Source organism: Sphaerodactylus townsendi, linkage group LG08, assembly GCF_021028975.2.
Source record: "Sphaerodactylus townsendi isolate TG3544 linkage group LG08, MPM_Stown_v2.3, whole genome shotgun sequence".
Classification (NCBI taxonomy): Eukaryota; Metazoa; Chordata; class Lepidosauria; order Squamata; family Sphaerodactylidae; genus Sphaerodactylus; species Sphaerodactylus townsendi.
In genome coordinates this window covers 7,150,598-7,173,181 of record NC_059432.1, presented here as the reverse complement: position 1 = coordinate 7,173,181, position 22,584 = coordinate 7,150,598, and the positions used below count along the sequence as shown (strand labels likewise).

Sequence of the window (22,584 nt, the reverse complement as noted above, 5' to 3'; positions counted from 1 at the left end):
GTCTTCCAGCAGCAGTGTGATTGATATTTATACACACATTTTGCCTCTATTCTTCCACTTTCAGCCGCATTCAATAGGGAGCAGAATATGGACAGATTTGAGGGGGGAGGTAGTTCTCAATGGCTGGAAATTATAGCTTTAATGAGGTTCTTTCGTCACCATAAAGGGAAGACCATGAGTGGAAGAACTCAAAAACCACACTGTTGATTAAGATTAAACATCCACATAACCTAGCATTCAGTTGCCAACCACAGTCGTCCTGAGATGCCCAGAAACCCATCCAGCAGGGTTAATGATGACCCACCCCTGGTCATCATCCACCCACCTTAGCCAGAAAACTACCCCATGTGGCACTTGTGGAGAGGCCGTGGCTGAGTGGGAGAGAATCTTTTCCATTGATTCATTTATCTGAAACATTTATTCTTTCTGTCTTCCTTACAGAGCTCAAGATGGCTTGCAAGCATGAATCAAATACACAGAATAAAATACATTAAAAACATAATACCAAAAATTTAAAATTGTGGTTCAGGAGTGCTAGTAAACATAGCCTAATGCAGCGCTAAGTAAAACCATCTTCAACTGCCTCCTAAAGATTGAAAGTGAACGGCCAGGTGTAAGGCTGAACACACTCAGACAAAGCTAACTTTTTAAAAGGAACTTTATTGATTTATGTTGCCCTAACAACAGGGTGCTGGAACTGAGGATTCTTGTCCCAGTATTTAAACTATTTACAAAGACAGACCAATCAACTCTTCCCCTCCTCCCAGCTCCTGGTCTCCCATTGGCTCTGAAGCTCTGGTGGAATGTAGCTTCTCAGTTTGTTTTCCCGCACTTTTGGGGAAAAGGCGGGAACCAGTGCATGTTGGGAGTTGCAGTCCTGACAGCCAGGCACACCTCCTTGGGGAAGCACTTCCATAATTTGTGGGCTACCACTGAAAAGACCCTTCCTCATCTCTGAGAGCCAGAAGCAATCTCTGAGAGCCAATGCAGGGAGATGAACAGAGAGCAAAAGTGTCTTGGAGGGAGGGGATCCTTAAATCTGCAACTGTGTGTGTGATTTGAGGCATTGTGTGCTTGTTTTTTTTGATATTTTGATTCTAATATATTCTGCTCTTTTCTTTTAGATTTCAAATCATACTATTGGTTCTCTGTTTGAGTAAGTTTTCAAAAGGTTATCCATTTGATCATTACAGACCTGACCACCTCATCTTCTACATCAGTAGAACTTCAGTAACATCTTATTCATTTTAGTAATAAGTTTATCATCATTTGTACGTAAGTTACACTCAAAGTCTGTCAAGAGTCCATCGTTCTGAACTGCTACATCCAGGACAGCTCTGGCGGATGGCTTCAGGCAGGCACAGAAACGGCAGAGAAGTGAATGTCCATAAGAAGTGGGCATCCTCGCTGCAAAAAGTACCGGAGCTCTGCCAGAGAAGACAAACTGGGCTGCACCAGACGAGGCACATGTAGCAAGAACATGGCCAATGTTCTTCTTACCAGTTTGGCAGGAAAGCAGATATTGCTTCCCCTGGGTCTCTGTTGATGGCGGATATTTGCTATGACATTATTTTAAGCACATGCCATAGGGAGGTCTGAATAACAGCTTAAAATGAAATGGGGGGAATGAAATGAAGGCAGAAAAGAGGACATATGAGCACATACAGAAAGATTCTGTTTCTGGCATTTATAGAACCAATGAAGTCACGTATTAAGCTAGCCAAACCTGAATCTTCAAGCAGTCTCTGTAAATTGCAAAAGACATTTTGTGCCATGTATGTTTTACAATACAAATGCCAGATAGCTTTCCTGCTTCATCTCTCCTTTGCATTACACTGTATATATACACATCAAGATATTAATGTACTGGTGCCATACCAGCTCCTCCGCTCGCTCGCACAGAAATGTCTCCAATTACTGTTTGCTGCTGTGTTAATAATTAAATTGGCAGCTTTCCTTTGTTTTTCCTCTGATAACGACCTGGGGCCTTTCCAGAAGAAGCAGGAGTGGAACAGAGGCAGCTGCCGTGCCGAAGAAACACCGAACCCTGAGCAAGGGAAGAGCGGACGCCCAAGAGGGACAGGACTGCTACCAGGATCACTGGTTTAGTGACTTTCGAAAATCCTGGGTTGAGGGAAATAAAATGGGGCAGATTTGTTTTGGGGACGGGACCTGTGTGAAGCCTTCTCCCCAAATGATTTTTTTATGGCATCCTACTCCCATTATAATTGCCCTGTGCAGTATTGACCACAGGTATGGCAGGGTGTCGGGATGCCTAATGGGTGCTGGGAGCTGCTTGCAGTTCTGGGCTTTGGAGGGATGGGAATCATATGGTGTGTCTCTGTTTCTACCGCCAGGTGTTGGTCAAGGCCAGCTCTAGTGGACTCTTGCTCTTATCTAACTGTCTGCATATTTTTTTGCTCTGTTCACCGGGGGGGGGGGGGGGGGAACCTAGAAGATATTACTGCTGTTCTCTGTTCTCTACAAGGTGTTGTTTCAATCATTGGGGATCTGATATTAAGCCAGAATTCCATTGTGCTGAACTTCATGCTCCAATCTGGTGCTGAAGTTTCGCATTTGAAATAATTGCATTTCTTCAAGGACTTTCTGGGCTCCCTTTTGATCTTCACTTCATGGAGGCTGTGTCTGGCCAGACAGAGGAGGGGGAGTCCGGTTCTGCTTTGGACTGCATCAGTAGGGTCGAATACTCTTCAGATGGATAAGTCGGGACTGGCTGCCCGTGACCCCTACTTGGGTTCAGCTGAGGCTGGTCAGGCGACTTCATCTCCTCTTCAGCCTGTTGAGAGTCCTTCGGCTGGAGCTACTCGTTTTCTCTCTGCACCGTTGCAACATGGAGTCAGTTTGTCGGAAACTGACTTCTACAGTGCCTGTTGTGCCTCTCTTGGATCTTGACGAGGGTCCTGTGTGGGCTACGGCCCCTCTTACGCGGGGGTCTGTGGGACCCGATCCACCTGCCGATACTACCAAGTCTGGCGAAGCAGAGATGTGGCGCCTCTTTCGTGCCCAAGAATCAGCTTGAGAGTCTGAGTTTAGAGATGGATCCGTCCAAGGCATTTGATGTGGTAAGTTGGCCCCCTCCCCGCACATGGAAACAGCTTCAATCATTTCTGGGATTTGCCAATTTTTATCGGGATTTCATACCAAACTTTGCTGAACTAGCTTTACCAATAACAGATTTACTTTGCACAAAAGGCAAAGGACCTAATGCTGCCCGTCCTAATGCGGAGACCGGAGGTCCGTGTTCCTAGCGAGTCTCTCGTCTGCCGGTTCCTGGCACCTTTTATTGTTACTCTATCGGGGGCGTGTAGGAGGGAGGACTGGGGGGAGTTCCGGGAGGCGGGAGGTCGGGAGATCATCATGTGATGCATGATCTCATCTGGCTACGTGCGGAGAGGGGCGTACGCGTCTGAGCCTAATCCTCACCTGGGGGCAAGACCATTGTCCCTGCGCCCGGTGATTGAGCCAGACAGTTCATGACCCGTGACTCATGGGGGGATGAGGAGTGGGGGTGCGATGCGACCGGCAAGGCCGCAGGTCCGTTGGCGTCCCAACGTTCCACTACGGCACTGCTGGGTCGGCAGTGCACTACTACACCCCCTTAACTTGGTCTGTGAATTGTCAGCAGGCGTTCGATGCCCTTAAAGCTGCTTTTACTACAGAACCGATTCTACATCACCCTGATCCATCTTGGCCTTTTGTAGTACATGTAGATGCTTCAGATAAAGCTTTCAGGGCTGCTCTTTTACAGAGGGGACCTGATGACCAGTTGTATCCATGTGCCTACCTGTCCAAAAAATTTACTGGATCTGAACTCAATTGGACTGTTGGGGATAAAGAAACTTGCGCTATCAAAACCGCCCTGTCGGTCTAGCGCCATTTTTTGGAGGGGGCGGAACATCCTTTCCAGGTCTGGACTGATCACAAAAATCTTGCCTCGCTCTGTACGCCTGGTCGGCTCACTGCCAAACAAATCCGTTGGGCTGATTTTTTCAACAATTTTTCAACAATTTTTGCTTCACCGTGCATTTTTTCCCAGGCAAATCAAAAAAACTGGCTGATGCCCTTTCCCGCCTGCCTGAGGGGGTGGACTCTATTGTAACGGTCCCAATGCCTCGTACGATTCTATCCCCCGCCCATTTGGGCAGGGCAGTGACTCGTTCCCAAACCCACCTTCAGTCAGTTTTTGTTCCCCAGCCTCCATCCGCCCTTCTTTCTGCGTTTTTGGAGGCGGGCACCCATGAGGTACCAGTGGAGGAAGGGGGTAGTTCTTTGCTGTTGAGGGATGGACTATAGTGTAAGGGTGACTTGTTGTATGTCCCACCTTCCTTACATGCAGAAATCATCAGACTGGGCCATGATTCCAAAGCTGTTGGCCATTTCGGATTCATAAAAAAGTTGCATCTATTATGCCAGCAGTTTTGGTGGCGAGCCAAGCGTAAAGACATTGAACTTTATATAAAAGGCTGCCCAGTTTGTACCATGGCGAAACAGGTTCTAGTAAAATCCCCAGGCTTACTTCAGCCATTAGAACCCCCGGATGGTTCTTGGAAAGTGATCTCAATGGATTTCATCACTGACTTACCTCTAAATAATGGCAAGACAGTCATTTGGATGGTAGTGGATTTATTTTCCAAGCAAGCCCATTTCATACCCTGTACTTCAATCCCCACTGCCCAGAAGCTAGCCAAGCTGTTTATCCAACATATCTATCACTTGCATTCTGCTCCTGACAAGATAGTTTCCAACCAGGGCAGTCAATTCATTTCTAAGTTTTGGAAATCAGTTCTGCACCTGCTAGGTATTGATCAAGCCCTCTCCTCCCCCTACCATCCTCAATCCGATGGAGAGTCTGAGAAATCCAACCAGACTCTAGAACAGTATTTAAGATGCTATGTTAACTAACAGCAGGATAATTGGGTGGATTTACTTCCTTTTGCTGAATATGTGTACAATAATGCGGTTCATAGCAGTACTGGCAAGACTTCTTTTGAAATTATCTCTGGTCATTCTGCAAAACCTATCCCTTTTCTGCCTCAGGGTTCGGCAGTCCCTCCTGAACTTAAAGAATGGATCCACAGTCTGTCAGAAGTGTGGCCTTCCATTCGGAAAGCTCTTCAGAAAGCACAAATAGCTTACAAGCGTCAGGCTGATAAGCATAGACGGGAGCTTCCTCTAGTGGTTGGAGATATGGTGTACCTGTCCACTAAGAACTTAAGAGACATTCACAAGCCTTCTAAATTGGGACTCAAGTACATTGGACCATATAAAATCATTAAAGTTATTAATGGTGTGACTGCTGAATTGGATTTCCCTAAAGCATTACATAAAATTCACCCTGTGTTTCATTGCAGTTTGCTCAAGAAAGCACCTCCACCTGATTTATGGCATCCAGAGTCTACTACAACTCATCTGGTTCTGATTAATGGAGAAAAGCACTATGAAATGTCTGCTATTCGCGATGCTCACATTTATCGTAACCACTTGCAGCATTTGGTGTCCTGGAAAGGATGGTTACCTGGACATGAGTGGGTGAATGCAGAACACATCAAAGCATTGAAACTCATATGGGATTTCCATCATTCTTGTCCAAGCAAACCGGGGGGATGGCCCTAGGGGAAGTAAAGTGTCAGGATGCCTAATGGGTGCTGGGAGCTGCTTGCTGTTCTGGGCTTTGGAGGGATGGGCTTTGGGGTCTCTAACTGTTTCTACCGCCAGGTGTTGGTCAAGGCCAGCTCTAGTGGACTCTTGCTCTTATCTAACTGTCTGCATATTTCTTTGCACTGTTCACATGGGGGGGACCCTTGAAGATATTACTGCTGTTTGCACGGGGAAAAGCCAACTCTGGCTTTTCAAAGCTGTCCTCAGGATGAATAAACCTCTGTTCTCCACAAGGTGTTGTTTCAGTCATTGGGGATCTGACACAGGGTTATGACCTGCTGTACATAGAAATAGGTGGGGACAGCAACAACCAAGAGAAAGCTAATGCCAGTTAAAATGGGATGAGTGTGCAGGGATAGCTCTGTACAGAGAACGATATATGTGTGAAATGTAATGCTAAGGAGAGCATTTTTAAAAAAGGATCAGAAGGGCAGCATTGCAGAAAAGCTTTTATAAGAGAACAGGGCTGCGGCCTACTGCAATGTTTACTGTTTGCATCACCTTCCTTTTACTGCACTGTTTTCTACTTTTGTAATCCATTTTCTATATTATGGTATATCAGGTTGTAGGCTGCTATATTATGCTGTAATCCTATTGCACTGTTTACTACAGGGCTCCCCAGTGGGGTCTGTGCTAGGAGGCCGAGGCTTTTGCAAAGGAACAGCAGCTTACACAAATATGGAATTCCCCCACCCCGCTTTCATAACAGCCTCTACTTATTCACGAGAGAGAGGGGGGGTGCATGTCTGGGTATTTGTGTGTTGCACACTTGCGTGTGTGTGCAGGAGCAGGCAGTTGGCAGCAAGACAGGCCCAACCCTAATTGGAACGAACCTGGCTCTCCTCCTCACAGGGGCATAAACTTTCACGAGCGATGCTGCCTAGGAAGAAGCAGTGATGTGGCTACCACCTCCCCACCCCACCCCCTACTCCCGTAGTGTCGATACAAGCAGCTAGAGAAGCAGGAAGGAGACAACAGTGGGGAGGAGGGCGTGGGGGAAGCGTGCAAAGCAGTGTGAGGGAGTTGAAGAAGAAGAGTTTGGATTTATATCCCCCCTTTCTCTCCTGTAGGAGACTCAAAGGGGTTTACAATCTCCTTGCCCTTCCCCCCTCACAACAAACACCCTGTGAGGTGGGTGTGGCTGAGAGAGCTCCAAGAAGCTGTGACTAGCCCAAGGTCACCCAGCTGGCATGTGTGGGAGTGTACAGGCTAATCTGAATTAGCCTGTACAGTTTAGTTGAGGGGGGAGACTAGTAATTCAAGTAATTTAACAACCGGTTCCGGTGGTGGGATTCAAATAATTTAACAACTGGCTGTTTATAAGCACCATTTTAACAACCGGTTCTGCAGAAGTGGTGCGAACTGACTGAATCCCACCACTGGGTGAGACGAGGCAGGCTGGCTGGCTGTCGGCAGAGGAAAGAGGTCTGGGGCAAAGCAGTGCTCACTGGCGAATCCGCCCAGCTTTGCGCGAAGCAACATTAAATTCGTGCTAGAAGTGGTCTCACTTGCTGAGGAGAGAATAGAAAGTGAAAGCGGGGCTTGAGGAAATAGGTCCATACAAGAAATCTAGCGGCAATTGCACATTTGCCCCCACCACGCATAAGATGCCTCGTGCGGAATCAGCCTAAATGGCCCCGGCTGGTACACAGCGTATTTGTCTGACTTTGCTAACATTCTTTAAATTTTACTAACACTGTTTAAATATTTAATTATTCATTTACATTTGAAACATAAAATATTCAAACTTAGATCTTCCTGGAAAGCCCACATCACTGAAAGAAGCTTAACTAGGATTTAGTACCGTATCTGGATTGACAACCCACAGGTGTGGACGGCATTCTACCTGCAGAAAGGTCATTTCGTCCAGACTCTGTGGAATGGCTGTGGGTGAGAAACAAAAATGCAGAAAGACTTACAATCTAGGAACAAAAAACAGTGCTTGGATTTAAAGCTTTGCCAGTACAAACCACAGTTTGCAGAGCCAGCCAAGAGCCAGCATGGAATAGTGGCCAGACTAGAATTTGGAAGAACCAAAATTAAAATCTCTGCCTGGCCATGGAAGCTCACGAAGTGACCTTGGGTCAGTCACACAAACTCAGCCTAAAATGGAGGACAGGAGACTGAGGTGAGTCACTTTGGGTCCCCATTAGGGAGAAAGGTGGGGTGCATGAAAAATAAATGACTGTCCTGAGGAACACCCTATTTTATTGTCTTTTAGGGTCCAGGGTAAAGCACAACTTTTACCTGGACTTATAAGTAGGGGTTTTACCTTATCAACTTTTCAGTACTCTGCTTCTGTTTTAATACCACTTATGTCTAATGGCATATTTTTGAATTGCTTGTTTTTATATTTTCAGGGGGAAGTCATGTTAGTCTGCAGCAGAACTGCCAGATTCCAATCCAGTAGCTCCTCAAAGACCAATAAGATTTTTGAGGTCTATGCTTTTGAGAGTTAGAGCTGTCTGATAAAGTATCTCACAAAGGGTAGCCAGCACCCCCGAGGACAAGGTCAGAATTCAAAATCACCTGGACAGATTAGAGAGCTGGGCCAAAACAAACACAATGAATGTCAACAGTGATAATACAAGATGCTACACTTAGGCAGAAAAAAATGAAGTGCACAGATATAGGATGGGTGACACCTGGCTTGACAACAGTACAAGTGAAAAGGATCTGGGAGTCTTAGCAGACCACAAACTGAACACGAGTAAGCAGTATGATGCAGCAGCAAAGAAAGCCAATGCGATTCTGGGCTGCATCAACAGGATCAAGGGACATAATAGTACCACTCTATTCTGGTTTTTTTAATTAAAATAATTTTATTAGTAATTTAATTAAAATACAACAATGCGGAATCAAGAAAAAAGAATACAATTTGAACACACAATAAACAACACATATTTGTTGTAGGGAATTGTTCAGAAAAAAAATTAAACGTTTTCACGTTATCATTTCCACTCTATTCTGCATTGGACACGCCTCACCAGGCATACTGTGTCCAGTTCTGGGCACCACAGTTCAAGAAGGATATTGACAAGCTTGAACAGGTCCAGAGGAGGGCAATCAAAATGGTAAAAGGTCTGGAATCCATGCCCTATGACAGTGGTGGCGAACCTTTGGCACTCCAGATGTTATGGACTACAATTCCCATCAGCCCCTTCCCACATGGTCAATTGGCCATGCTGGCAGGGGCTGATGGGAAACCTTGTAATCCCTGTATCTGAATTATAAGGAAGTGCTCCTGCAACTAATGAGGAGAGACCTATGGAGCTAGGTATGTTTAGTCTGGAGAAGCATAGGTTAAGGGGTGACATGATAGCCATGTTTAAATATTTGAAGGGGTGTCATGTTGAACGTGGAGCAAGCCTGTTTTCTGCTGCTCCAGAGACCAGAACAAGGAGTAATGTGTTCAAAGTACAGGAAAAGAGTTTCCACCTAAACATTAAGAAGAACTTCCTGAGGGTAAGGACTGTTTGACAATGGAATATGCTGCCTCGGAGGGCAATGGAGTCTCCTTCTTTGGAGGTTTCTAAACAGAGGCTGGATGGCCATCTGTCGGAAGTGCTTTGATTGTGGCTTCCTGCATGGCAGGGGGTTGGGCTTGATGGCCCTCGGGGTCTCTTCCAACTCTATGATTCTCGAAAGCTTATGCCCCCCCAATCTTGTTGGTCTCTACAATGCTGCTAGAGTCAAATTTAGCTGTTTTTATACTGTGATTCTTGGTTGTGAGCTGCTTTAAGCAGGTCTCTGAAGACAGTAGGCATTTTCTAGTTTTTAGAATGGAGGGGTGGGATCAGAGAAATAGCACAGTTGCCTCCTGCCTATTACATGAATCCCAAACTCACACCCACCACTAATGGAATTTCCATGGTAATATCCACACTATCAAGAAGTATTTATGTCTTTCTTTTCAATATGCAGGTAAACCATCTCTGACCAGGACAGCACAGCACATTTGAGCACAAAGCAACGTTTACTTACTCCCTGGTAAAATAAGGTGGGGGAAGTTTCCATTCCGTCTATTTTCCAAAAGTTATTTTTTTCCAGATGTGCTCAATACATTGAAGGAAACCATTGCCCCTCTCAACTTTGGTCACATATTTCAAAGGGGTCTTTTGACACCAGGCCTGGCTTTTAACAGCTGCCAAAGAGATACATTTCTCATTACCCAAAATAAGCAGCAGGGCCATGTCTGACACATACACAGAGACAAACAATGCTTCCTATTATGGCAGTCAGGCGAAGCTGCTCTCTCCTCCCTCTGGGAAGATCTTTGCTTTTCAACCTGAAAAATATTTTCTTGGAACTCTCATCTTCTTGCAATTTTACATATCTTAGGCCTGGTAAACATTACTTCACTGGCTATATAAACTGCATTGAGCCTTCAGGGAGGGCGGTAGGTAGGTAGGTAGGTAGGTAGGTAGGTAGGTAGGTAGGTAGGTAGGTAGGTAGGTAGGTAGGTAGGTAGGTAGGTAAATAAATAAAGAAGAAGAAGAAGAAGAAGAAGAAGAAGAAGAAGAAGAAGAAGAAGAAGAAGAAGAAACAAGTTCTGACATTAAACGACCCAAGAATGCCTCCAATTCCTGTCAGAACAGCGAAGGAGAAATGAGAGAGCTGAGAAGGGCCATTGCAACCATCAATCCATTAAACTGGGAATTCAAGAGCAGCCGCTTTACAGCTTTAGCAGTATCCAGTCATATTAGCTGTTCAAGGGTTCAATTACTGTCAGCCTTTTTATTACAACACAACAGCCTTTTTGAAACACGTTATTCTTATCAAGTGTACGCAGCTGCTTTTTGGTTTAATTCAGCAAGGAATGCTTTCTGTGGCGAAAGGATGCCAATTCAGATGGGGGAGGGGGTAGAGCTGCCAGGTCCAAGTGGGGAAGCTCCTAGAGATGTGGGGAGGGTGCCTGCAGAGGACAGGGCCCTCAACGGGGTCCCACGCCACAGAGCATCCATTTTCTCCTGGGGAATAGATCTCTGTATTCTAGAGATGAGCTCTAGTTCAGGGGGATCCCCAGGTCCCCCTTGGAGGTTGGCATCCCTTGGTGGGCACCACACTGGGGAACAGTATGGCTTAGAAGAGCCACAGGTGGTATATCCTGAGCCCCCAAGTGAATCTCTTTTACTTTGGTATAAATACTCCTGTGGGACTTCCTTCTGAGCAAACATGAAACGTAGTTATGGTGAGTTTTCCGGGCTGTGTGGCCATGGTCTGGTGGATCTTGTTCCGGAAAACACCAGGATCTTGTTCTGGAAAACCTACCACAACCAGTTGAATCCAGCCGTGAAAGCCTTCGACAAAACATGGAAAGGATTGGGCTATAAATCTTATATGGCAAGAGCTACACACACACAATCTCTGTCTGATCATGTCCTGAACGGTTTCATCAGCACCTGCAGGAGATGACAACAGGCCTTCAACATCTGAAAGCTTACCAGGAGAGAACATAACTGAGGGTACTTGAGGAACAAGAAACCTGTCAGGTTCTGAACCTAAACAGCATTTGTGTCTACAAGTGTGGAAGGCATGGATGTGCCTTTGGTTGTGAAAGCTATCAGGGCCTCTGTGACATCAACAACCAATACACCAACACTACCACAGACTTCTGAAATGACTAATAACTACCTCATGCTAAGGAAAAGGATAAATTCTGGCCAGATTTAATAGGCTTTTAGAAGAGCCCTAAAATTAGCAGCAACTAGCACTGATATTATCTAGAAATACAGCCACCAACGAACACTGTAGAACCTGTGGAAGTTGTGGCACATTCTCCAAGGTAAGGATGGGCACCTGGAATTAAAAATGGTATTTTTCAGGTTTGGGGTTTGGGAAGAACATAAATACCAGTATTTGATTATATTCAGGTCCCCCCTGCAGCACTGTAAGATTTGGGTTTAGGTTTTTCTGGGGTTCCAGAATTATTCTGGTTCCATTACTCCCAGGGGAGGGGGGCTTGGGCGTGGAGTGACTGTTTTTAATCAAATGACGTCAAAATTGCAGGGGAACAGGTGCTGCCTATTCACTATGAATGCCCAAGTTGCAGTGAATTGGCCGAAGAGGGATCCAATTCTATGGGCTTTTGAACAAGGTGCGCCCGGCCATCCTACTTGCAGGAATGGGGGAATGCACAGACTGCGAAAGGGTCTTACCCCACAAAAAGAGGGAGGGAAGGAGAAGGGGTCTCAATGAGAAAGGTAGGTGAGACATTAGCTAAATACATAAATGTTGCATATTACTTCCCTCTGCTACAAGGACAACATCTGACCCACTCCAAAGTGACAAACAGCAAAACACAAGTTTACAGTGAAGACAACCCAAAGGGCTGAATGAATAAGCAGTCCAAATACTCCTGTCTGCTCCAACGAAGACATCCACTTCTCAAATCCCACTTCCTTATTGCACCAGAGGCATCCAACAATGTATTCCACAGCAACCAAGACAAACTGACACGGCAGAAACAGGGCTGAAGGTGGAAACTGTCCCTTGTGGCACATTTTCTTCATGCAACAAGTTGTCTGTTCAACAAAAGCACTTCCACCTGAGCAAAACTCTTTATTTAGAAGCAGCAGTTCAGGGGGAAATATGGCAACAGACGTTTATTGACAGAACTGGGAAACCCAGCCAAAGTCCCCTTCACATGGGACAGAGGACTCACCACCCTAGCCCAAGCCACACCCCCAGCAGTCCTATCCCAGAGAAACCTGACTCTTCCCTCTCATCAGGAAAGGAGTGCAGCTGGGGCCTCCTTATCGGTTCCCCTCCATCCAAGCCAACACAGGAAATAACCGCAGGTGTCTGACAAACACAACAGGCTGTGGATTCCCAGGACTGCATTCGAAGGGGGGAGGGGGAACAGGACACAAACTACCACGCCCACCTCCCACCAGGAGGGGAATTATAATCAGGCCTGGTATATGACTGGGCATGACACAGGTATAAAACAACAAAAAAGCACCCATTCAACAGAGTTCCTGGTTTCTGAGTCTAACAGCATAGTGCGGTAAACAGTCCGCCCAGGCCTCCAGTTCCCCCTTCAGCAATGCAGCTCAGCTGGATTTGGGAACCTGGCCAGGGAGGGGAGGGTTGGCTCTGTCTGGCTTCACTTTGCCTCCCCAAGCACCAGAGGCGTATCTGGGGGAAATGGCACCCGGAGTCAACTCGCTCTCCGGGCGCCCTGCCCCCCCATGGGCTGCACCCACGCAGCCTGGCAGCAGCCATCCCACCTCCATTAGAGGCCCCACGGGACCTCCAATAAAGCTGGGGAGGGCAAGCCGACGGCAGCCACCCCCTCACGCCCGAGAGGAGCTGCCCAGTTTCCCTCCTTTTTGAGCTGCTCAGAGGGAAGAACAGCTCGGAAAGCAGGGAAAAGGCCGCTGCTGGAGGCGCCGTGGCGGTGCCAGTGGCGGAGGGCGCTGTTGGAAGCGCCGGGGGAAGACTTGCTGGTCATGTGGGGGGGGGGGCAAATTTTGTGCCCCCACGTGACCAAATGGCGTGCGCCCGGAGACATGAGTACCCCATGTCACTGGGTCAATATGCCTCTGCCAAGTGCTGCCTGACATCTTCTTGGTGGCACTTGCGTGCTCATACCGGCCCCCCAAAGAACCCACGGGACTAGTTTGGGGATGCTTCAAGAAGTGTCTAAGGGCCTATGGATTATGGCAGACACAGAGAAAGTTTGCAAGCAGAAGTGTTTCAACCCTGGCCCTCAAGCCTGACACACTCTGGGGGTTCCCTTGCTTCAGCCTCTTGACTGGCTTGTAAAACTGGCAATGGGCCTAAATTATAACCATGAATCCAGTTCTCTGCAAACCACACTGGCTCTAGCCATGGCCACACGTCATGTCTGTCTCAAAGCTAAACATGGATAATGCTAATCTGGGTTTATCTTAAAACCACTTCAAACACTGTTTTCAAAACCTCAGGTTAAGATGGAAAACTATAGTTAAGGCCAACACAACGTTTAGCTTTAATTATTGTCTGTCCTTACAAAGAAAGGGTACAGGGAATTGATGCTAGGAATAGGGTCCCCACATCCAATCTGCAGTTTGTAAACAATGATTTGCAGGGAGCCAAAAATAGTTTTGTCCCAGGTCACGGAGGGAAGTTGACACCTCCTCTTGAGAACTGGGCAAGGTTCCTGTGCTTGATCATCCGCCTCAGCAACTCCTTCCCTAACCTGGACCACTGAACACACTAATTTGAGCTATCCTTAAATCTGGGAATGTAGCTAAAATCATGGCCCTACCTAAAACAGGGGATGCTTTTGGTTAAATTGTATGCACATGATATCTCTCAGGCATCCAGCCTGATCAATTGTTTGAACAGCTGATGGGTTTGTTAGGGTTGTGCTCAGAGGGGTGAGGCGGGTAAAATGTATTTACTTCATTTATGCCTCACCTTTCTCCTCAATGTATTACAACAGTCGTCTCCCATCCATTTTATCCTCACAATAACTCTGCGAGGCAGGCTAGTGGCTGGCCCAAACTCACCTGGCAAGCTTCCGTGGTCAAGGGAGGGTTTGAACCCGGCTCACCCACATTGTACTCTGACTCCCTCCTAACCACGGCAGCTAGTTGAGGTTAACTTGGACTATTTTGACTATTTACCCTGGATGTCTGGATTACGTTGTTTGAAGGACTGTTGCCTTCCTTGATGATCTTTGTATTATTGATTCCACTAGTACACTCTGCAGCTATATACATGGCTCTAGGAGTCTTACTCATGAGTACTGGAGTTTTTATGTAACCTTAAGTATTTGGATTTGCTGTTCCTTTACCACTACACCATCAATTTAACCAAGGGAGCAATTCTAAGCTAGTCTACTCATATATGTCCCAGTTTATTCTGTGGAGCTTACTCCCAGGAAAGCAGAGTTAGGACTGTAGTCCAAGTCAAATTTTATTGGCTTAAAAATGGAAATGAAAGGTGAGTGAGGGAGAGAAAGCAAGATGAACTTTCAGTATTCACCACTATCCCATGGAAATGAGCTCCAATAAGATAAATAGGACTTTGAATTCTAGAGGACATAACTCAAATCCATAAAACTTTCACAGCTATTTAAAGAGGTGAGTGTAGAAGTCAGGCTCTCACCTATCAAAATAAATGTCTTCCCTAAAATTCCTTTCCTGAATGTTCCATTTTGAGACTTGCAGTCTGATTATTTGATTCATGGTAAAAATCGACTCCATCTAGGTGAGTCCAATCTATGTCAAAGCACAACTAAATTGCAGGCACGGAGGAAATGCATTTCTTGAGTCAGAACAGATATTTTGGCTTTTTCCCACAACAGATCTTGAATTTAAATGGCTGGCCAAAAATGGAAATGGAGGACTTGCCATTAGACAAAAAAGGCTCCCTTCACCTTTCCAGAGTCCATCAGGCTGAGCAGACAAGCATAAACACCTCAGACGCTACCATCAAAACAGGCCAGTCATGGAAAAGGCAGGAGCTAAACAGAGCAGGAATATTATTACCATACTGCAGACACACGACTGGTTGTCCATTTCTTACCAAGCTTAGTTGAAGGTACTGGCTATCACATGGTCCTGCTCCGTCTTATTTACGGGACCACCCCTCTCCCTACGCATTGCCATGACAACTCCACTTCTGCAAGTGCAAGCCAGCAAATCAACATCTGTCTTCTCTGTTGTGGCCCCGCCTTGGCGAACAGTTTGCTCAGGGAGGTCAGGAAGTCTCCCCCTCCTCTCCTGGCCTTCCACAAATTTGTGCAAAACTGAACCATTCAAGAGGACTTTTCTCTGCAGGTAGCAGGATTGCACTGAACACAATGGTTCAGAAACTTACTTGGATAAATGATTGGGACAGGTGGGCTATACTACTGTATACAGCATATTATAAGTAGGATCCTACCACATAATTTCTGTACCACTTAATGTGTCAGAATAATACTTATGCTATACTTCTGTTTCTTTCTGGGGGTTCCAGGCTTCTAATATCCTAATGCATTAATTATTAAACAATTGCTCATGCTCTGAGAAGTTCAACGTGGGCATATAATCCTTTCCTTTCCTTGTCTCATCATAACAACCCTGGGAAGTACGTTAACCCAGAGAGAAGTGTCTGGGCCACCACTGCACTGCAAGCTTCATGGCAGAGCAGGAATTTGGACCCAGACGTCACACATAGTAGCCCAACAAATCTGTTTGTACGAGCATTCCCTGTTCATGAGATATGCAGATGTTTCTCATGTATTAAATGCCATATATAACATATTTACTTAAATACTTTAAAATGCATTTAAATATATGAATGCATGTATTGCAGCCAGTTGATCTGAGCTAGGATTTTTTTAATGTTAGTTGATGCTGTTTCATTTTCCTCCTGCTTTTTATTTGCTTTCTCAAACTTTCCACTCACCAAAACGTCAATGAAATGTTTTTAAAGCAGCAAAAACTAACAAAGCATTGGGGACATTTTGGCACAGAGCAGACTGTGCCATTTAAGGAATTGTGCATCTGAATCCCCAGGGTGAGCATGGAAAACATCTGCCCAATTATCTCAGGATCTATGTAAAGTGGAGTTCTAAGCTGCGAAGTGTCTCTGGGGAATAATATTCTAGGATGTCTATTTCCCCCTCGAATTCCATATGAAATAATTCTGCCTATAAGCTCAAAGGATTCCGTGCGTCTCCCAAAGTGCTGTCAGGACTGAGCCTGTCAGGGCCAGATGGCGGGCAGAGCAGGGGGAGGAGGTTTACCATTCTCTGATATGGGGCGAAAGTCCAGTGTCTTCCCCTCAACGCCCCAGGACATCCCGGACACAGATCTTATCAAAGGAAGGTGTGAATTGTTCCCAGGCTCGCAATGCTTTGTGGTAAATACTTTGTAGTGGGATAGTAGGAGCCATTTGGCTAGGTGGGAGGGGGCAACCGGATATAGGTGGTGGGTTTGCACAGGAATCACGAGATTCCTCTTTGACAATGTTACCTATGCTCTGAAATAAAGGCTTTGGAACAAATCTACAGTTTCCATGATTTCCAGATCCAGGTCTGACAAATGCAAGCTTTGCAAAACAAATCTGCATTTGAAGAATCAAGCTGGAATCTTCGTGTCACCCTTGGCAACAGGCTCTCCAAATAGAAATTAGCTGGGAAATTTTTGCTGACGTGAACCTCGAACATTCTCCGCCTGAAACCTCCACTGGCGTGGCAGAGGCATTGGCATGGCAACGTGGCCGATTATTATATTTGCCAACTAACTGAAGGCTTGCTCATGTAATAGGGAAAATCATCTATGGGGGGAAAACCCTCTGGCTTTTCAGGAGCATTTGCATATTATTGTTTTGACGCAACATTAATGACCCAGGCACAAACACTCCCTGGATTTGTTTGAATTGAGAATCCACTGGCATGACACTTGCGGAAAAGCCTTCGCTTAGAAGCATGCAGCAGTAAACACAACAGATGAAACTCCGGGGCAGCAATTCTCAAAATTCAGTCACCTGAGGGACCCAGTTTTGATTTACGATTGTTAATGGGCCTCGAGCCTTTCCCTCTCCTTCCACAGCACCTGCCATGGGGCAGAGAGCCCCCCTTCTATGCAAAACTGAATGGTTCAAGAGGGCTTTTCTCCGCAGGCCATATGATTGCACTGCATTCAATGATTCACAAAGTTACTGGGAAACATTATATTACTGGCCTATATCGCTATGTATAGCTTGCTGGAATTAGGATCATACTATGTAATTTTTGTACCATTTAATGTGTCATGTTAATATTTATGCTTTGCCTTAGTTCCCAAGTTGGTTCCACTACCCTAATTTTATTGCATTGCTTATGGAATGTACCATCCTGATGACTGTATTGACTCGCTCTGTGTTATCCAACTCAAAGTCTCAATGAGAAAGGAAAGCAGCAAATAATGCTAGTAAGTAGGTAAACAAATAAATACCATTTCAAGGTATACAGCAAGCTGTGCATTTCCCCAAAACATGACAGTGAAAACCACAATAGCTATACTTTAAAAATTTAAGTTAAAGTAAAAGTAAAATGTTTGTTTTTGTCTCCCAAGTCAGATCTGAGCCGACTCTATAGGACACGATTTAAAAGGACCTGACCTAAATTTTAACTTCTCTCATTCCATGCTTGGAAGGGATTTTGAACAAGAGACAACAAAACAACTCTATGGTGGTTAATAACTTCTAGACAAAGGTTGGCAGAGCAGGGGTGGGACGGAGCCTGGGGAAAACACTTCCCGAGCTGCTTACAGGAACGGAAACATCAGACAAGACCTGAACTCCCAACGGTCAGCTGTGGACACCAAGAGGCATCTCTGCTTCTATGCTGAAATCCCTTACCTTGAAAAACAGACAGTTCAATTTTACACCAGAAGTAACGATGACTATTGAATTAGTGGGACTGTTCCCCATTTGGTGCTGTTTAATCCATTAAGAATTCTGATCACTACTTTCCAGCAATCTCTTCCCACATCTTGTGGCCAGTGTTTAAAGGTGACCAGGATGCCCACCACTTGTGGGCAGAAAGCGTTCTGGGAGCTCCCACAATTCAAAAGAGCAGCAAGCCAGTTTGGCCTCCTTTTCTGAAAGCACAGGGTCCCCACCCCCATTTCTAGGAAACTAAGAGGGCTCCATTTTCATGTCAGCCAAGCGGACATGGGAAGGACTCGCCCTGTGTCTTCATGAACATGAGTCAGACCCCTAAGGAGTACACTCATGGACCCGAATGAGAAACTATATTCTACAGTAAGACATCTAAGTCCTGTGGAATCACATTAAAATCCCACAGGACTCGGGACTCAATAGACTGGTATCCACTAACTCAGGGCCAGATTATATGCTAAAATAAAATATAAGCCAGTTACTGATAACAATAACAAAGGAGTAACACTAAAACCGTTAGATTTGTGTCTCGTAACACCTAATATTGTTATTATAACTAATTTGACTTTTAAAAGGTGGGCCTTCCAAACTAATCCTTGGTGTTCAGCTAACTCATGAACATTCCTTCATTACTCAACAAAAGCAGTGGAAGGCGGGAAAAACCAGATGACAATGATGTGACAGGAAAGTTGTCCATCCAGCAAACTACATTGATCTCACCACTGGCCAAATTCTGTGCAAAGTATTTCCACCAATCATTGCAGTATTTTAGTAACCCAAAGAGGTTTTTTTTTAGATTTTACGTAAACTGAAGCAGCTCAGCCACTATCCTGCTTGTGGTGGTGGTGGTGGTGTTTGGATTTATATCACCCCTTTCTCGCCTGTAAGGAAAATCAAAGGGGCTTACAAACTCCTTTCCCTTCCCCCCCCCCACAACAAACACCCTGTGAGGTGGGTGGGGCTGAGAGAGCTCCGAGGAACTGTGACCAGCCCAAGGTCACCCAGCTGGCGTGTGTTGGAGTCACAAGCTAATCTGGTTCCCCAGATGAGCCTCCACAGCTCAAGTGGCAGAGCAGGGAATCAAGCCCAGTTCTCCAGATTAGAGTGCACTTGCTCTTAACCACCACACCATGCTGGTTGCATCACTAGGGTGTTGACTGTTACATGGCAATAACATTTTACTGTGGCTTGTATGAAAGACGGAAAATTTCTGTGAGCTTCTCCTCTTCCACTTCCACCCTTTCAATCGTGCACCCTGCGTACAAGCCTTGGTGTCATGGTGTATTGCTCTAATATTGTTTGCAATGCACAGAAAGCAAAGAACAGCAAGTTATTGTGCACTTTTCACAGTGAGTACTCACACAGCATATGTTAGGTAGTAAAGATTTTTGGAGGAAAGGTCCATCAGTGGCTGTTAGTGATGATGACTGAATGGGATCTCTGTGTTCAGAGGAAGTATCTCCCTGAATTCTAGTTACTAAGGAGGGGCGTTTGTCCTCTGTGCTTCTCTTGACCACTGTGAGGTACAGAATATTGGAGTAGATGGACCATTAGTCTGGTCCAATAATGTTCTGAGATAACCCAGCCTTACAAGATTGGAAACAATATATACTGCTCTCAGCTACTTTGGGGGGAGGATGGGTTTCAACACAGGATAAATTAAAACAAGATGCTGCACAAAAAGTGAAAACTATTTTGTGCAACAATTCTTTCATTGTGTTTTGGAACAATACATTTCATAACGGAAGACTTTTCCCCTTATTTCTTTGCAAAGGAAGTGAAAACACCCCTCCTCCAAAATAAAGGCCAAGGTTTTTTAAGTTGCTTTTCCAGACAAGAATGTCTACTCAACACAATGCACAATATTTAAAAAACGACCATTGGTCTTACCTGTGAAGGGTTATTCTCCATTGAGCAAAAGAGGACATCTGGGTATTCTTGATCCACCAGTCAGGGAGGCAGGAATATTTAATTAATTTTCAGCTTCCTTGGTCTGTTGTGGACTGCCCCTTTGCCTTCCAGTTCAGAGTCTCCGCCTAGAAGTGTAAGGTACTTTCCCTTATATTAACAAACTGAAGACAAACTCATAGGGAAGTTGAAGCAACATGGAAGAACTCCCAACAAACAAGAGAACATTTATATAACTCAGACCAGAAAGCTTAACTTGACAACGTGCTGCCTTGCACCAGGAGAGGAAGTAACAACGAGCATGGGGGGAGGGGGGCAGATGTCCTCTTTTGCTCAATGGAGAATAACCCTTCACAGGTAAGACCAATTGTCGTTCTCCATTGAGCCAGAGGACATCTGGGTGACGTTCCAAAGCAATGTCACTCCTTACAGGGTGGGATCGTAATCCTCTGCTATGATATGTTCCAATATTCTATGACTGTAGACTACATCTGCCAAACTGAATACATTCAGCCTATAATGTCTCACAAAAGTTGAAAGTGAAGACCACATTACTGCTCTACAGATTTCTTTCACTGGCACATGATTGTTGAATGCAGAATTGGTGGACATATTACATACCAAATGGGCCATGACTCCAGTGGGCACTGGTCACTTCTGTGCTTTGTAGATTTCGGTGATGCATTCTCTGAGACACTTACTCATAGTCTGTGACGAAATCTTAGTCCCTCTATTGTGGTTAGCCACTGAAACGAATAACGCTTCTGTCCTTCTAAACTCCTATGTTCTTATAAGGAAGGGTTTAAGTGCCCTCCTGACATCTAGGGTATGCCAGTAAACCTCTTTAGAATGCTTGGGTTCTGGACAAAATGTAGGCAGGAAGATTTCCTGCTGTCGATGAAAACTGGAGTTAACCTTGGGAGTGAAGGTCGGATCGGTGCGTCAAACCACTTTGTCTTAGTGGAACATGCACAGGGATGATTTTGCCAATAAAGCTGCCAACTCTGAAGCCCCTCTCGCAGATGTGACTGCTATGAGAAAGATTACCTTCATTCTTAGATGTTTGAGGGAAATGTCCATAATCGGCTAGAACAGTGCCATGTAATACCAGATGTAGTTTCCATGTTGGAAAATGGTGTCTGATAGGCTTATCCTTGAGTTGAGCACCCCTAAGTAACCTTCTGATGTGAGGATGGGCATTCAGGTGATGTCCCTCTATCATTGGAAGCACCGAAGTGATGGCTGTCACCTGACGTCAAAGGGTAGAAGACCTCAAGCCAGAAGCCAGACTATCTTGGAGGAACCAAAGCACATCAGCTATGCTTGGATATGTAGGCTTTCGTTGTTTTCTCCAGCACCACTGAATGAATGCCTTCCAGGTAGTGTTGTAAATCTGCTTCATGGAGGCTCTCCTAGATGCCATAATGGTGTCTGTATGGCATAGCCCTTGTCCTTTAACCCCATATTTTCAATTTCCAAGCCGTTAAGTTCAAATGTCCTAGATCTGGGTGAACAGTACATTGGACTCTTACCTGAAGGGTAAGAGTCTTACCTGGTAAGCAGGAGGACATCTGCTGTGGGTGATTCTCCACCCCTTCACCGGGAGGCCGGAATTTTTTAATTCACTTTCTTCCAATGCTGAGCCTCGGCGCCATTTTAGTCAGTATGCCATTGTTCTAGCAGTAACTAAACTATATTTGAAAGAGAATAACAGCTCAACACAGAAAAACCAGAACACCACCAACAACAGTATAACAATAACAGAGGACCGTCATGGCTGACGGTATGAACTCTGACAATTGAACGAACTAACGATGACAGGGAGGGTCCAGATGTCCTCCTGCCTACCAGGAGAAGGACCCTTCAGGTAAGAGTCCAATGTACTGTTCTCCTGGAGGTGGAGGGCATCTACTGTGAGACCTCCTAGAGCAGTGTCCTTGAAGGGCGGGACATTGTTAGTTGATAGAAACATAATCGAGAACTCTACGGCTGAAGGCCGTCTGAGCAGCTGACCAGGATTGGATTTTATAATGTCTGACAAATGTGGAAGAGGATGACCAGATAGTCGCTCTACAGATTTCTTTCACTGATGCCTGGTTGCAGAAGGCAGCAATGGTGGCTGCACTTAGAATGGAATGTGCCGTTATGCCAGAAGGCACAGTCAAGTTCACTGCTGTATAGGCCTCTACTATGCAGGATTTAAGGACCGAGGTAATGGTTGCGGTAAACGTTTGTCTTCCTAAGTTGGGTTTAGAAACATTAATGAACAGACGTTCTGTTTGTCTAATATCCTGTCTGGAGGATAAAGGCCTTCAGGGATCTTCTAACATCTAGGTTATGCCAGAGTCTCTCGTTATCCGTCATAGGTTGAGGACAGAAGGTTGGCAAAACAACAGGCTAGTTGGTATGGAAGATGGAACTAGCTTTGGGTCTGAAGGTGGGGTCAGTCCTAAGAACCATCCTGTCTCTATGAAAAATACACAGGTTAGGATTGATAGATAGGGCGCGCAGTTCAAAGACCCATCTGGCTAAGGTGATGGCCACCAGAAACAAAACTTTCATATGTAGCCATCTGTGGTGAATGGATCTGATGGGCATAAATGGTTAGAGTTGAGAGGACAGAGTGCAGAC

At 45.4% G+C, this 22,584-nt stretch overlaps 1 protein-coding gene across 1 annotated transcript in view; it reads right to left on the bottom strand.

The window, feature by feature from the left end:
* SORBS1 (sorbin and SH3 domain containing 1) overlaps positions 1-22,584 on the bottom strand; it is a 244,631-nt gene that overhangs the window by 167,759 nt on the left and 54,288 nt on the right. The window lies entirely within an intron of this gene.